The 16,859-nt window shown below is 45.3% G+C and overlaps 1 protein-coding gene across 2 annotated transcripts in view; it reads left to right on the top strand.

Annotated features, from left to right (window-relative positions):
• Positions 1–16,859, top strand: part of LOC115084217 (GTP-binding protein 10-like) — a 665,348-nt gene that overhangs the window by 336,625 nt on the left and 311,864 nt on the right. The gene's annotated exons all lie outside the window — the stretch shown is intronic.

The raw sequence follows: 16,859 nt of genomic DNA on the forward strand, positions 1-16,859 counted from the left end.
TGTGGCAGTCAAAAAGCAAACAGAATGTTAGGAATTATTAGGATGGGAATGGCTAATAAAATGGAGGATATCATAATGCCGATGTATTGCTCAGTGGTTAGACCACATCTTGAATACTGTGTGCAGTTCTGGCCACCGCATCTCAAAAAAGATATGGTTGCAGTGAAGAAAGTACAGAGAAGGGCAACCAAAATGATAAAAGGCATGGAATGGCTCCCCAATGAGGAAAAGCTAAAGAGGTTAGAGCTGTTCAGCTTGGAGAAAAGACAACTGAGAGGGGATATGATAGAGGTGTACAATATCATGAAAGGATTTGAACGTGTAAATGTGAAACAGTTATTTACTTTTTCAGGTACAAGGACTAGGGGGCAGTCAATGAAGTTAGCAAGTAGCACATTTAAAACAAATCAGAGAAAACACACAATTAGGCTCTGGAATTTGTTGCCAGAGGATGTGATTAAGGAAGTTATTGTAGCTGGTTTAAAAAAGGTTTGGAGGAGATGTCCATAAACAACTATTAATCAATAGGAAATAGTTGCTACTTGTTGCCGGCATTAGTAACATGGCATCTATTTAATGTTTGGGCACTTGCCGGGCACTTGTGGCTTGGATTGGCCACATTGGAGGCAGGATACTGGGCTTGATGAACCCTTGGTCTGACCCAGTATGGCATATCTTATGTTCTAATGGAGGCAGCAGGACCAGAGACTGCAGCATGAAAGCAGCAGGGACAGGACCAGAAATCGGAGCCTGGAGGCAGCAGGACCAGGACTGGAGAGTGCATCATGGAGGCAAGAGCCCAGGAGATGAGGCAGCAGGACTAGGACTGGAGAGCGCAACATGGAGTCAGGAGCCCCAAGAGATGAGACAGCAGCATGGAGCCAGTAGCAGGATGAGATAAGAGGTACTGGCATGGAGCCAGCAGCAGGATGAGATGAGAAGAGACACCAGGATGGGAGCAGCATCAGGATGAGATGAAAAGAGACACCAGCAGCAGGACCAGGAGATGAGACATGATGAGAAGAAACACCAGCAGGATCGTGACTGGAGACCGCATCAAGAATGCAAGACTATGGACAGAGCATAGAGGAGGGCATAACAAGTAAACAGCTGGACAACACAAGCAGACAGTAGACCATCCACTTCAGCAAGTTGGCACAGGAAATCTGTGGTCACTTAGGATGGACCCAGTAGGCTTCTTCTATCTAGGCTTCTTCTATCTAGCTGGCACAGGAACTCTGAAAACAGGATGGGCTCAGCAGGCTTCTTCTATCTAGCCAGCTCAGGAACTCTGTACATAGGACTGGCCTGACCAGTTTGGACAAGTCATCTTTAAGTAATTTTTTGAGCTTTACAACTATGGGCCTCATGTGCCTTTTCCTCCATGCGACTTTTGGGTAGTTGGAGGTGACATTTCTTTGGGTGGGTCTACCCCCGGGCCGTCATGAAAGCCGGGGACGTGGCATGGAGTGGACTCCTGGGAGGATGGGGATGGCATGGGCGCAGCCTCTGGCAAATATTGATTGAGTTGGGTTATTGCTCTAGTCAAACTGTTTATTAAGATGGAGTTGGTGGTTAAACTCTGTGTAAGGGCTGCTATCTGTGCCTGCACCTCCTGGGTGTGGGCAATATGTGCCCTTCTCAATCGCACCATCTCTGCTTGTATATGGTGCAGGTGGAGCCCATATCTCCTCTCGATGCAGTTGAGTGTGTCCTGGACTGTATGATCCAGTGTTGCTGGTGCTGCAGGTGGCTCCAGTGCTGGCATAGCTGGGCTGGTGAGATGAGCTGGCTGAGTGACTGGGTCATCCCGCTGGTCATGTGGCATGCTGGAGGCAGGTGGTGACTGGCCAGCTTCCTCCCATAGCAGAGATGTCCCCTCCATAAAGCTGGAGAGGTTTAGGCTGTTGTCAAGGTTTAGTGGTGATCCACGGGGCTATTTATTTATTTATTTTGTAAATTTGTCAAGCATCTATCTACAATTCTAAGGGGTAGATTTTTAAAAACTACGCCCGCACATACTTTTGTTCGCGCACCAGGCGCAAACAAGAGTACACCGGATTTTAATAGATACGCGCGTAGCCACGCGTATCCTTTAAAATCCGGAGGGACCTCTGAGGTCGCTCCGAAATCGGAGCGGCCTCGGAGGGGAACTTTCCTTCCAACCCCCCCCCCCTGCACCTTACCCTCCCTTCCCCTACCTAACCCACCCCCCCCAGCCCTATCTAACCCCCACTACCTTTGTTCGAAAAGTTACGCCTGCCTGAGACAGGTGTAACTCACGCACGTGCGATTCCCCGACCCAGGAGCAGTTTCGGAGGCCTCAGCCACATCCCCGAAACGCCCCCGAGCCGGAACTACACCAATGGCCCCACCCCCGGATGACGCGCCACCGCGACACGCCCCCCACATGCCCCCGGCACGCCCCCCCCCTTCAGGAAAGCCCCGGGACTTACGAGCGTCCCGAGGCTTGCGCACACTGCCGAGTCTATTCAATATAGGCTCGCCGCATGCAGGGGGAGCTTGGGGGAGGTTTTCGGGGGGTACGTGCGTACCCCTTTGAAAATCTGCCCCTAAGTGATTTACAATAAACAATCATAGTCCAATAAACATATCAGAACAAACAGCAAAAATTAAATTAATAAAATATATTAAATTCGCTGGTAGTCGGTACAATGAAATCATGAATGGCATCACCAATAGATTATAACTGGCAGGCTTAAGCCAAGTAAAAGTGCCTAAACCTCTTTCAGAATAGTGTTCAAATTACTTCATTTTACCATTGTTCGAATCTTATAGCTGATAAGTTTTTGTAAGTAAATAGGCCTTTAACATCTTTCTAAAACCTGTTGACTGTTTCATTTTTTAATTGTTGGGATAACGCATTCCACAATATTAGCTCCTGAACATAAAAATGACGCTCCCTAGACTCTTCCAGGTGAACATATTTAAAAGAAGGAACATCTAAGTTCAATTGAGATCATGTCCAGAGGATTCTGGCTGGGTGTTGCGATCGGACCCCCACGGCCGACCACACCTACCGGCAGTGGCAGAGGCGGGTCTCTTCGGTACTCTCTGCGTGGTCCTCATCGGCTAAGGCAAGGCAGCAGGGAGCCAGCAGCATGACTCCCACAGGGACAGCCTTAGCCCCAATCTGACGCAGGCACTTGGCTCCTCCCCCCACTTATAGGAGCAGCAACAGGAAGTAGTTCCAGGCTCCCAGGAACCACTTCCTCACCCAGGACTATATAAGGAAGCTTCTGAACGATTGCCAGTGCCTTGCAATAGGTCCAGCTTGGTGTGTCTCCTGCCTTGCTTGCCTTGTGTTGATTTCTGCTTTGGATATTGGACTCTGCCTTGCCTGCCACCTGCCTCTGACCCTGCTTTGGATACTGGACTTTGCCTGCCTCTGACCCTGCTTTGGATACTGGACTTTGCCTTGCCTGCCGCCTGCCTCTGACCCTGCTTTGGATACTGGACTTTGTCTCTTTGCTGCCTGCCTCAACTCCGGACTGTCTATACCACTGCCCTGCTGCTAACTCCAGCTGCCGGCCCTGAGGTTCATCTCCCGCCGACGAGGAACCACGGTAAGCCTTTCTACCCTGTCATTGTGGCCCAAGGGTTCACCGATTCATCGAATCGTAACACTGGGCAATACAGCTTTAGAGCAGAGTTAACAATTTGAGGTGTGATGCCTTTTACTCCTTTGTATACTGGCATTAAAATTCTAAACTTAATCTGCCAATCCAGAGGGAGCCAACGGTGTTTCAATAGATATGGAGCAGTGTGATAATAAGATGGAATTCGCTCAATTATTTTCATAGCAGAATTCTTACATATTGTAGAGCTCGTTTCGGCATTTTTTGAAATACCCAAATAAAGGACACTGCAGTAATCATGGACAGGGCTATTGAATGAATCACCATTTTTTTTTTAATATTTAAGCTTTATTAGAGTTTTCAAGTAAACAAACCGTCAAGCTTTGATACAGCAAAATCAACATTCCAAAACAATCATACAAATGCAGTAACTATATATGTGACAAGTAAAATTAGACAGCCGTCATCCCCTCCCACCCCTCCCTCCCCTCGTCCACTCGTAGCTAACAAAACATGTAAATAGTCCAATAAGCACATCCAAGCTCTCTCGTCTGTCAATCACTGGCCATGAGGAGTTCATGCATGCCCTAATGCCTAGACAATCCCAGGGAAATATGAGAAGGCAAAGACAGAAGCAACTGTATACCTTAATATGGGGTCGCTTCACCCAGGCAGAACAGAGAAATACACAGCAACGTCAAGGGTCTGACACAAAATTTAAAAGCAACAATCCCACAGGGTACCCATCCACAACATAGACTGATCCGCTAGAGATTTCTCTACTAAATGGATCACAAGGTCCTCACATCAGCTGAGGAAGGATCGGTTTCCACGTCGCAGAATGGACGGTCAGCCGGTTATGGCGGAGAGCAGTGAGATAGTCCATTCTGCGATGTGCCTTTAACCGAATTAATAAATCGCTCATGGTGGGGATATTGATCGATTTCCAACAATAAGCTACTGACATCCGTGCTGCTATGAGCATATATAAGCATAAGCGTTGTTGCAATTTATTTAGAGATTCCAAAGGTGCATTCAATAATGCAGATAATGGGGACAGGTGGATTTGTGTTTGAAAAACTTGGCTCAACCAATCTTCAATGGATGACCAAAATGGTCGTATAAGAGTGCAGTCCCACCAAATATGGATGTAAGAGCCAGCTTGGCCACACTGTCTCCAACACAGAGGAGAAATGGACGGATAGAATCTATGTAAGTTTGTTGGTGTTTGATGCCAGCGATAGAGCATTTTGTAGTTATGTTCCTGTATTCTAGCAGAAATTAACCCCCTGGTGGCACGTTGAAATAGCATAATTTGCAGTGGCGGCGTGATAGGCTCTCCCAGATCCTCTTCCCACTGCCGCAATAAAGAGGATAAACTGTCCCCATCATGTGTAAGCAAGGAGTATAATTTGGAGATCACTTTGACCATAGAATCTGCCCTTGAGCAGAAATGTTCAAAAAGGGAGCGGGAACCCCTAATCTCCCCAGCCTTGTACAAGGAGGAAACAAAATGTCTGGCTTGGGCAAAGGAAAGGTACGTGTGCTGAGGCATGTCATATGTGACTAGGAACTGATTCCATGACATCAGGGCGCTGCCCTGTAGCAGCTGGCCTATGGTATAGATGCCTCTGTCCTTCCACAACTGAAAGGCAGAGGTTTGGAAACCAGCTACAAAATCAGTATTGCAATAAAGGCCGGAATGATAAAAATATGCAGTACTCCCCACCAGCTGCTTCTTCCACCCCTTCCACAGCTGAAGCGTGGTGGTGAGGGACCAGGAAATACACTTTGTAGGCAACCAAGTATTCTTGGGTTGCCACGGCAACGCCGCCACTGGCATATCTCCAAGCACAAATTGTGCCACCAGAACCCATTGCTTCTGCTGGGAGGTTCGTTCTAAGTCAATGACAGCCTTAAGCTGAGCAGCTACATAATACGCTGTAAAGTCAGGGACCCCCAGGCCCCCCTGCCGCTTATGTTGAAACAATACTCTCCGCGCAACCCTAGGAGGTCGCCGACGCCAAATGAAATCAAAAATTTTCTTTTGGGTCCTTCGGAGAAAGGGGCGTGATAGCATGATTGGAAGAGTAGTGAAAAAGTAAAGAAATCTGGGGAGAACATTCATTTTTATGATGGCAATCCTGCCCAACCAAGAGAATTGCCCTCTATACCACTTATCTAAATCCCGGTCAACTTTCCCAGTCAAAGGTATATAGTTTAATGTGAAAAGATCCTGAAGATTAGCGCTAATGTGCACCCCCAGATACTTCAAAGCTTTTTTAGCCCATCGAAAGGGGAAGCATTGGGAGATGCTCAATACTTCAGACTCAGGCAGATTAATGTTTAATAACTCGGATTTGTCCAGATTGACCTTGAACCCGGATACATTGCTAAAGCTGGCCAACTCCTCCCCTACCCCTGGTAGCGATTGAGATGGATGGGTCAAAGTGAGCATAATGTCGTCTGCAAATAATGACAACTTAAAGTCATGATCCCCCAGCCTTACCCCTGTTATGGACGTCGATGAGCGAATCCTCCACGTAAAGGGTTCCAGAAATAACGCAAAAAGCAACGGTGAAAGGGGACATCCCTGCCTAGTTCCCCTGCCAATGGTAAAACTATCCCCATATCCACCATTCACCTTGACTCGGGCCTGGGGAAGGTTGTACAGCTGGGACAACCAATTAAGGAAAAAGGGACCAAAATTCATTTTGGCCAACGTGCGGAAAAGGAAGGGCCAGTGGACCATATCAAACGCTTTTTCCGCATCGATGGCCAAAAGAACAGTCGGGATACGCTCCCTCTTCACCCACCATACCAAATCCAGTATTTTCCGGACATTGTCCGCCGCCATACGCTGCGGCACGAATCCCACCTGATCAGAGTGTATGAGATCCGGCAGAAATTTATTAAGTCTTAGGGCCAGGACTCGTGCTAATATTTTTAAATCCTGATTTATAAGGGAAATGGGACGGTACGAACTACAAAGAGAGGGGTCCCTACCAGGTTTTGGCAAAACTGTGATGCCCGCAGTGTTAGTCTGGGTCATGATGTTCTCTCCATCCCGAATAGCATTAAAAAATTCCGCTAGTAAGGGCGCTACACAATCTACCATTGTCTTGTAGTATTCCCCTGACAGCCCGTCTAGTCCCGGGGATTTATTATTCTTTAAAGATTGTATCACCATCGTTACCTCTTCCACAGACACAGGCTCGTCCAGAGTTTGTCGGTGTAGGGCGGACAAGCAGGGCAAATTTATAGTTTGTAAATAGTCATCAATAGCCGTGTCAAGGATTTGTCCATTAGCGCAATATAGGGATTCATAAAATTCGGTGAAACATTGACGTATTTCTGCCGGATCTAAAGTTGTCTTATCTGTTGAAACTTTAATTTTGGGAATAATACTCTGTAGTGTTTGGTCCTTCAATTGCCGCGCTAGCAGCTTTCCTGCTTTGTCACTACCTTCATAGTATCTTTGTTTAAATCTCTCCAAATTATGGACCACCCGATTGTCGTCCAGCATGCTCAATTGAGTTCTCGCCTCCCGTAGATGCTGGTGTACCTTTGGCGACTGAGTCTGGTAGTGACATTTAACCAACTGGGCTATCTCAGCTAACAACGCTTCCCTCTTGCACTCCCGCTGCTTCTTAAGAGTTGCAGCTCGCGCTATGCATATGCCTCTAATTACGGCTTTGGAGCATTCCCACAGGCAGCTAATGGTGATATCCGGGGAGCGATTAGTATGATAATACTCTTGCAGTTGCTGAGTCAAAGTTTGAACAAAGCTAGCATTGTGCAACAAGGAAGCATTGAGTCTCCAGAACACCTGTCCCCCCTGGCCAGAAGAGTTTTTAAAATCAATCCAAACCATCCCGTGGTCTGACCACGTTATAGGTTCTATCTCACAGTTTCTAACATTTAAAATCAAGCGAGCATCCGCTAAAATAAAGTCAATGCGTGAATACGTTTTATGTGGGTTAGAGTAGAATGAGTAAGAGCGTGTATCTGGATGGTGATGGCGCCAGACATCCATGAGGAAACCCTTCTGCATAATGGAATGAAGAGACTTCCTGGCCTTAAGGCCCTGCGATGCAGCAGATCTAGAACCCGGATAGGAGTTATCCTTAGCTGCATTTAGAGTAATGTTGAAGTCCCCACCCCAAAGGAAAAACCCCTCACCATGTGTACTCAATATGTTCCACATTTTGTTGTAAAATGCGGCTTGATCTGACACAGGGGCATACACGGATAATAAGGAATATAACTCCCCTCCTATCTTAATTTTTAAAAAAACATACCGACCCTGGGGATCAATCAATTGCTCGACCAAGTCAAAGACAAGGACAGCAGAGATAAGTATACCTGTGCCTGCATATCTGCAGTCTTTCCCCGCTGCAGCATGAAAGATATGCGGATACCCCTGAAGCCGCATAAAATATTCATGTCTCCTCCTGACATGCGTCTCCTGTAGGAAAACAATAGATATATGCAGCCTGTCTAAATCTTTTTTTAACCTGTATCGCTTCCCGTAACTGCCCAAGCCTCTGACATTTAAAGATGCTACTCTAATGGACATGAGTGATCATAAACTGAAGCGTCAGCTCCATCAAATGGCTACCACTCCCTCCATCCGGAGCTAGAGTGGCGGGCTGCATGCAAGGAAGGGATACTCCCTCAAAATTCCCCATAGCAATACATGTAATGATGAAAGCCTGGACCGAACCCCATGTAGTACGAACTTGGACCATGAAACCCCCAACTGTCATGTGACCCTTTATCCTCTTACACCGGATCACTAGAGGAGAAGTTCGCACACTACCCAAGAAGCCCCCCCTCCCCCCCCCCCCCACAACATTTAACTGAAAAGCCATATGAGAAACACTCAGAACTTCCATATTTGTCTTACACACCGAAAAAGAGAAAATAAGCAGGATAAACCCGCCCTAGGCATTCAAGGGCAGTAGTAGTCCAGTACTACAAACATAGTCAATAAGGCAAAAGGCTTAAGCCCGGAGGCCCCACTGAATACCGGCAAACTTCCACCAAGGTGTCAGTCTGTCATCACCCCTGGTCTGATAACGATTCCTGGGGAGCATGGGACCGGGCATTCCATCGACGTTTGCTTCTAACAATTGTCTGCCATTGGAGATTGCGATCTGCCTTAGCTTTAGCCTGCTGAGTCGCATCGCTAGGGATGTTGATTTTTATTCCCGCTTCTTTAAAGATGGCCGCCGCCTCCACCATATTCTTTACACGATAAGATTTGCCCCCATGCTGGAAAGCCAAAGCGAACGGAAAATTCCACCGATACCGAATTTCCGCTTGTCGGAGGGCCTCCGTGGCCGGTCGGAGGTCAAATCTTTTTTTAAGTGTACTCGCCGCTAAATCTTGAAACACGGCGACTTCCTGCTCTTCCCAGGGCCACAGTCTCCTTTTACGCGCGGCTGCCAGCACCCTCTCCTTTTGGGTAAAACTATTAAAATTAAGAATAATGTCTCTCGCCTTATCTCCTCTCCGGGCGCCCAATGCTCTGTGAGCCCTCTCTATAGTTAACGTAGAGAGAGGTTCCCCCGCAGACCCCTCTGGCTCCGCGGACGATTGCGAAAGTAAAAAAGAGCAAAACCTTTTAGCCGTGTCCATGCAGTCCTCAAAGGCCGGGGATTCCGGTATACCTCGCAGACGGATGTTATATCGCCGGGACCTGTTCTCCAGGTCCTCGAGTTTATCTTCTAACACTACCAGCTCAGCCCTGGTATCGGAATCATGTAAGGAGAGTTCTTTTAAGGTAGTTTCATGATCCTCGATTCTCGAGTCTAGCTCGTCGACACGTTGCCCCAGCGCCATGAGGTCGTCGCGGAGCTCAGAGAAAGACGCAAGTAGTTCATTTTTGTGAGCCTTGTTTTCAGAGCGTAGCTCTATGAACCACTCCCTCATGGTAGATTTAGTGGGTAAGTCGGCCAGTGTGGAAGAAAAGTCTAAATTCGCCTGCGGCGATAGTATCGGAGCTTCCCCTTCCATGTCTGCCTCTCCTGTCTCCAGGCAGCCCGTGGGATCAGGGCCTGCCGCCTTCAGATTCGGCGCCGACCGGGTAAAGGAGAATTTTTGGAGGTCGCTTTTCTTTTTAGAAGTCATCAGATCGGGTTCCTGTACAATGCCCGTGAGTTTTCGTCTCGGTGGGATAGCTTAAACCCGAAGTTGTGAGTGTTATAATCCCGGAGGGGTTGGGAGCGAGCGAATTAAGCGGCCATCTTGGTCCGTGGCGAACAGCGCCCCCTGAATCACCATTTTTAAGTCAGAAACATCCAAAAAGGGCCAAATTCTCCTACGTATCCATAGCTTAAAGTATGAGATTTGCACTACCTTTTTAATCTGGGGATGGAGAGATAACTTGGTATCCATTATAAAACCCAAATTTTTCACTTCTTCACTAATAGTGATCAGTGTCCCATCTACTTCCAAATTCCTGGAAAATCCCACATAGATTATCTCGCAAGATACAAAATCTCAGTTTTAGACATATTCAATGCAAGTTTGTTCTTCGTCAACCATTGATTCAAATACATTAAGAAAACAGAACATTTTTGCAGGGCTTCATCTTTAGTCCCTCTTACAGGTACAAGGAATTGGGTGTTGTCAGTAAAAATTCGATACCCAACATCCAATTCAGTGAAGACATGACCAATAGGGGCCAAATAAACATTAAATAAAATTTCTGAAAGAGAGGATCCCTGCAGAATACCCATTTTCAATCTAAAGGGATCTGAAATTTTTCCTGAAGATACCACCCTATAACTGTAATCTTCAAAAAAGGATGCAAACCACTTTAAAACCACTTCACCTACTCCAGTTTCTCTCAAACGTTGTAGTATAATCTTACGATCAAACGTATCAAATGTGGTTGATAAATCTAGAAGGACTAGAAAAAAATTCAGTGCCTGAATCAAAACCACATCTAAAGCTTAATTGTTCAGATATAAACAAGAATGTAAATCTAAAAACTCTTAACGGTTGAATTAAAACAATTTTTTCGAGTACTTTAGTTATAAAAGGTAAATTTAAGATCAATCTATAGTTATTAAGATTATCAGGGGGAGATTCAGCTTCTTGAGAACTGGCTTAATATTTGCAGTTTTTAGAATGGTAGGAATGCTTCCTTTAATCAGGGAAAATTTCACTAATTGCAATTACAAAGGGGGCAAATTTTTTCTTCAACATTTAAATGACACATTAGAGAGCTCACTTTGGGGACAATAATTGGAATTTAATTTTCCAATAACAGTGCAAATTTCAGCAGGATTAGTTTTATCAAATGATTCCCCTAACACTGGTTCAGATATAGTATCTTCAATTATTCCAGCATTAACCACTGGTAGGACAGAGGTTAACAAGTCAACTTTATCAACAAAGAATTGTTCTACTTTATCTAAATCTAAAGGAGGTTTAACACATTCAGATTCCCTCCGGATGATCATATTTTTAACAGTGTTGAAAAGTTCAAGGGGATGATTAAGGGCGGAGTGAATCCTGTTTGAAAAAAAGGTGAGTTTGGCCTCATCCATTTGATGAACATAAGAACATGCCATACTGGGTCAGACCAAGGGTCCATCAAGCCCAGCATCCTGTTTCCAACAGTGGCCAATCCAGGCCATAAGAACCTGGCAGGTACCCAAAAACTAAGTCTATTCCATGCTACCGTTGCTAGTAATAGTGGTGGTTATTTTCTAAGTCGACTTAATAGCAGGTAATGGACTTCTCCAAGAACTTATCCAATCCTTTTTTAAACACAGCTATCTAACTGCACTAACCACATCTTCTGGCAACAAATTCTAGAGTACCTGTACCTACTAATTTTGGAACTTTAATATTATAAACTGCAACAATATGATGTATACTTCTATGTCTAATAATATGAAAACATCATATATTAAAAGCTGATGTTACTCTGTTGCTCTTCAATTTACTGGAAAAGCTTGGGAAACCTCATAACGTTTTTTATGTCTTACTTTAAAAACAGCCTTTTGCCGCATTAATTACTTAACACTGCCTTTTGTTGTGTGTGTTGGCTTTATTTTTAAGTTTATATTTCAGCCCGTTAATTGGCATGGAGCTGTATGATTTAATCATTGGTTTCCAAGCTATAACTTTTGAAACTGAAGCAAAGATATTGAATTTTTTAGTTTTTTTTTAAACATTTTTAAGACTCTAGCACTTATCATTTGAAGAAGAAACCAGCACTTCAAAACCACATGTTATAAAATTGCATGTCCATATGTGCGCGCCGGGTAGCGCGCGTATATGGATGCACACACATGTCTTAAAATCTACCCCGATGCTCTTAAGGGTACATTCACAAGTTATGCCCTTTGAAGAGGAGGTCTAACTTTGTACACGTGAATCTCTACACATACCTGGCTTCTTACCCACAAATTTTCAAAGCAAACGTGGGCATACAAGTTCATTATTTATCTATTTATTTATTTAATATGTTATATACCACCTATCAGAATTTCTAGGTGGTTTACAATCATAAAAGATAAGACATCAAATAATCAACTGCAAGATGTTATAAAAACACCAAAGACTAAACCAAGAAAACATAATGAACATTATAAAAAGAAATGGAAAGATGTAAAATGGTTCAGAAAGATCCTCATGTCCTGTTTCTTTCCTCTGCAGCAGCCGACTTTACCATTCTCTGGGCTGTTTCAAATTAGCCTCTTCATATCTATTTATACAAATATCTGATCTTTTGACATAGTAGCATAGTAAGTGATAGCAAATAAAGACCCAACTGGTCCATCTAGTCTGCCCAGCAAGGGAGGGTTGTTTAGGGTAGTAACTGCCACTCCATGCAAGTTAGCCCCATGCCTTCTGTTAAGGGGAAGCAACTGCCACTCCATGCAGGTTACCCCCATGCTGAAATGTTTCACTTAGAATTAACTCAGGTTACATCATTTCTTCATTTCCATCCTCTAGCCACTAGTAGATTCAGACATCCACTTCAATACACTTAGGAGTCTCTGAATCATGTATCCACAATCAATACTTCTGCATCATTTATATCACCTCACAGTTATATCTTGACAAATGACATCACAGAATGTTCATATAAAAGTAAACATTTTACCAACAAAGAAAAATACTTCAAAATAAAATTAAATGGGGTTTTTTTCTTTCCACAATGTGAAAGTGTTCTGCTCTGAGAGCTGCTGGATCTTTCTTTCTTTTCTCTCCTTTGGAGACTAGAGAACCTCCTGGTGATTGTGGCTTACATCTCTCCTCCAAATGATCTTCTCACCAGAGATCCAGAATGTCGTCATCCAGCTGAAAAGGAAAAAAGTCAATTAAGAAATCTTCTTCCAAAGACTTCAGTCACTATGTAAAGCATTACACCAAAACCAAGAGACCTGCAAAGAAAAGTATTCACTGGTTGGGCATAGATAATTACCCAAGGATCAACAAACACTCTCTCCTGGAATCCAGGATGAGAAGAATTCTCTCTGGTCCCTGGTCAGTCTAAAGCATAGAAAAGAGTAAACATATTTTAGAAAGCAACCTAGAAAAAGTGAGAGTAAAGTACAAGAATCCTTTTAAAGCTCAATGTCAAGCTCGCATGTCAAAAATGTATATAACCCCAAACCTTGCAGTCCATTTATGAACATAGCAAAGTTTTTATCTCGGTGGAGTGGGTGGAAGACCCTCTATGGTATGTCCCCAAGGTCCCAGTAGACATCTAGGTGTTTGAACTACAGGAATGGAGCCCTCTCTATGTTCAGTCAGAGTCTAAATAATAACTTGTGACTCTTGCATTTTAAAGTGTGTGTTTTGTCCACAAGGATAGAGGCCATGTCTGTTATAGTAAAGTTTATGCAAGTGAAGCAAATCCTCTGATATATTTTTACAATAAAGAGTGCCTTTATAAAAGAGAGGAAGAGTGACTGGCATCATTCAGTCCTCTGTCTCCAGATATGTCAGATCCTTTTTGCATACTACTGGTTGCCTACCTGTCTTAGTACATGCAGTACCCTTACAGTAGGGATGTACAGTCATTTGAAATGAATGAGTAAAACATAACAATTGTTTCCATATTTGTTTAATTCTTAGCCTTCTGAAACAAATGGAGGGGTCCCACTAATAATCTTCATCCAGTTCATTTGTTTTCCATTCATTTCTGTGGGTCATAGAAGTCTATGGCTAAGTACTGCGAGAAAAAAAACTAGCAACTATAGTAACCAGCTCTTACCTGTGTAAACTCACTACCTTGTCAGAGGCGAGGCAGGACAAGTTAGTAAGGAGACTAGCAAGAGAACAAATCATGGTGCAGCATCTTTTTAAGTAGTCTGTAGTGATTATCTGGATCAAGTGATGCTGATCCATTCCCACTGTAAAGTCAGAGCAAGTCCAAGAAGCTTTGTACATCCTTTCCAGCTCTAGGTAGAGAAGAAAGTGCTACTAGAAGCTCTCATAGATTGAAAAAAAACTTTAGAAACTTTGGGATTTGGCACTGCTAAAGGACTGCTTCTGTTCTTCTCTGTGCTGCAGTGGTCTCACACTCACTGTGCCAGAAAAAGAGACAGTGCACCGCTGCTGATTTTGATGTTTCTGTTCACTAGAGGAGGGTCAGGGTGGGAGACAATGTGGAGATTACAGTTATGGCGTGCTAGTGATATTTTTGTCTCTGGACACCAGTGAGGTGAGCAGTGAATACACAGAGACAGACTTTTTATATTTGGAGTCAGTCAGCACTACTGCACACAGTACAACAGACATATACTATATATGTACCTGTGTGTATGTGTGACACAATTCTCCATACAGTGAGTAGCACTGTGAGTGGGGGTACAGTTATAATTTCAAATTCATTTGTAATATCAAAACTCCCAGTAGGCAGTGTATTTCAACAAATTCTATCATGTCAGAAAAAGAAAGAGAAGGGGATGGTGGAAGGGTTGGCAGCTTTGGCAGGAGCAGCAATAAAAAAAAAAGTCAGGTCCAGAATGCAGGATAGAAAGGCAGCTCAATGCAGAAGAAATTAAAATTTGGAGAGCATGTGCCACCACCTTCTGTTCCTCTCCCTCTTGCTTTCGAGCAGAGGGAAAAAGTGGGAGAGTCATCCAAAACTGTCATTAGCAGGGTAAGGGTAGCAGAAATGCAATGCCCAAAACCAGCAGTGTGCTCCTCTTTGATTCATGCTTCTGAGGCAGTGAAAGCAGCATTTTTACCAACTGATTCTGAGGAAGAGTCTTGTCTGGAATTCTAGGAATCAGAAGATATTAAAAAGTTTGTAGCCAAAAAGAATTTGGGAAGATTATTCAGTAGCATCTTTGCCTCCAATTCTGTGATGGGAGAGAGAGATGATACTGACAGTGTTGAGATCAACCCCCAGGAAGAGTAGGCAGCTCTGGTAAAGAGCATCTGCAGTGCCCCTGACAATGTTTTTCAAACCCTACCCACGAAATCAACTTCCTTCCCGGCATCAGCCTCCAAGTTTGTAGAGAAGGAATCACAGATGAAATCTCTGATCTGGAGGCACTTTAAAGTGACAGACGACCCGCATTTTGCTCAGTATATTCACTGCAGGAAGGTTTTTGGTTGAGGGAAGTAAGTGGTGTTGCGCCAGAGGTGGACCCTTGGGCCGAGGTGGGGTTGACGCAACCCGTAGGTAGGGACTTATGGGTCCCCACTGTCGGCAGGCGAAGTGGGCTGATGGACAGAGGCCAGCTGGCGCTTCACCAATACCAGCCCTCGTTCCCCGCGAGTTGAGCCTTTGGGTGCCGGGGACGGCTGGACTTTGGTGGGCCTCCGTATGTCGTCGTTGATGGATTGATCAAAGTCAGCCCAGAGACAGCAGTAGAGAGATAATACAGTCTAGCACTGGACGAGGTAGCGTTCTGGAGACTCGGGCACTAAACGAACAAAGTCAGACAGGGGGCGCCCGAGCAAGAGCAGGCCGAAGCCTGAATAGGCCAAGTCCAGGACGTTGGCTGAAGAGGTGTCGTACAGAAATCTTGAGTCAGGCTGGCGGCAATCTGGAAGTAGTGGCAAGCAAGGCTGTAGTCTAATCACGGAGATAGTCAAATGTAGTCAGACATTGCAGAGGTCTGGGTCTGGAGAGAGGCAACGGAGTAGTCAGGCGATGCAGAGGTCCAGGCTTGGAGAGAGTCAACGACGTGGTCAGGCAAAGCAGAGTCAAAGTCCATGTAGGCAATCCTAGGAAGGGTTGAAGAGCAGGAACGCAGGAATGAGGAAATCAGGAACAGGGGTCAATGAGGAACAGGAACACAGGAACGAGACAAATCTCTCAGGAGGCAACGAATACTCAACCAGTGAGGAGACCTGTTGCAAAGATAAATCTAGGGAGCGGAGCCTGTGCTTAAATACCAGTTTTCTGCTGACGTCGTCATCCGGAGCCACGGCTTGGTTCCCATCGCGAGCCCTACTTATGGTTCAGTGATGCACATGCGGCACTGTGTAGCAGCGTCTCTCTGCGGGCCACGCGGAGAGGCCTGACGTGGAACAGTGGAAGTGGTAGCTGGACTGGAGACACCAGGTTCTGTAGCTGAGCCGGAGGCACCAGGGGTGACCTGAGGACGGAGCTGGCGGCCTACCGCCACCAGAGACGAGGGACCAGGCGCTGGAGTTACTGAAGTGAGGGGGCCGTGCCGCGGGTCTTCCGTGGACGGCACACGTAACAGTACCCCCCCCCCCCTTTTTGCACCCCCCTTCAAGGTCTGGGTTTGCCCGGATGGGCCCAATGAAATTGCAGGAGGAGGGTTTTATCCAAGATGTTTCGAGCTGGTTCCCACGAGTTTTCTTTGGGGCCATAACCCTCCCAGGAAAGGAGGTATTCCCACCGGTGGCCCCTACGGCAGACATCGAGGACTTTGTGTACCTTATAGGTGGTATCAGCCTCAGCCACCAATGGAGATGGTTCAGGAGCCTTTCATGAAGGCCAGGATAGGACCACTGGTTTTAAAAGAAATATGTGGAACATATTGTGGATTCCCAGCGTAGGCGGCAGCCGAAACTGATATGTAACTGGTCCAATGCGTCGAGTGATCGAGAAAGGTCCAATGTACCTTGGTGCAAACCTTTGAGAGGGTATCTTGAACCGGATATACCGAGTGCTCAACCAGACTTTCTGGCCAGGATGGAATTCAGGAGCCGAGCATCGGCAACTGTCAGCAGATCTCATGGCCTGGGAAGCGGCTTGGCGTAAGCGAAGGTTCGTCTATTCCCATAATGCCTTGAGGGCAT

This window comes from Rhinatrema bivittatum, chromosome 2 (genome assembly GCF_901001135.1).
Source record: "Rhinatrema bivittatum chromosome 2, aRhiBiv1.1, whole genome shotgun sequence".
Taxonomy (NCBI): domain Eukaryota; kingdom Metazoa; phylum Chordata; class Amphibia; order Gymnophiona; family Rhinatrematidae; genus Rhinatrema; species Rhinatrema bivittatum.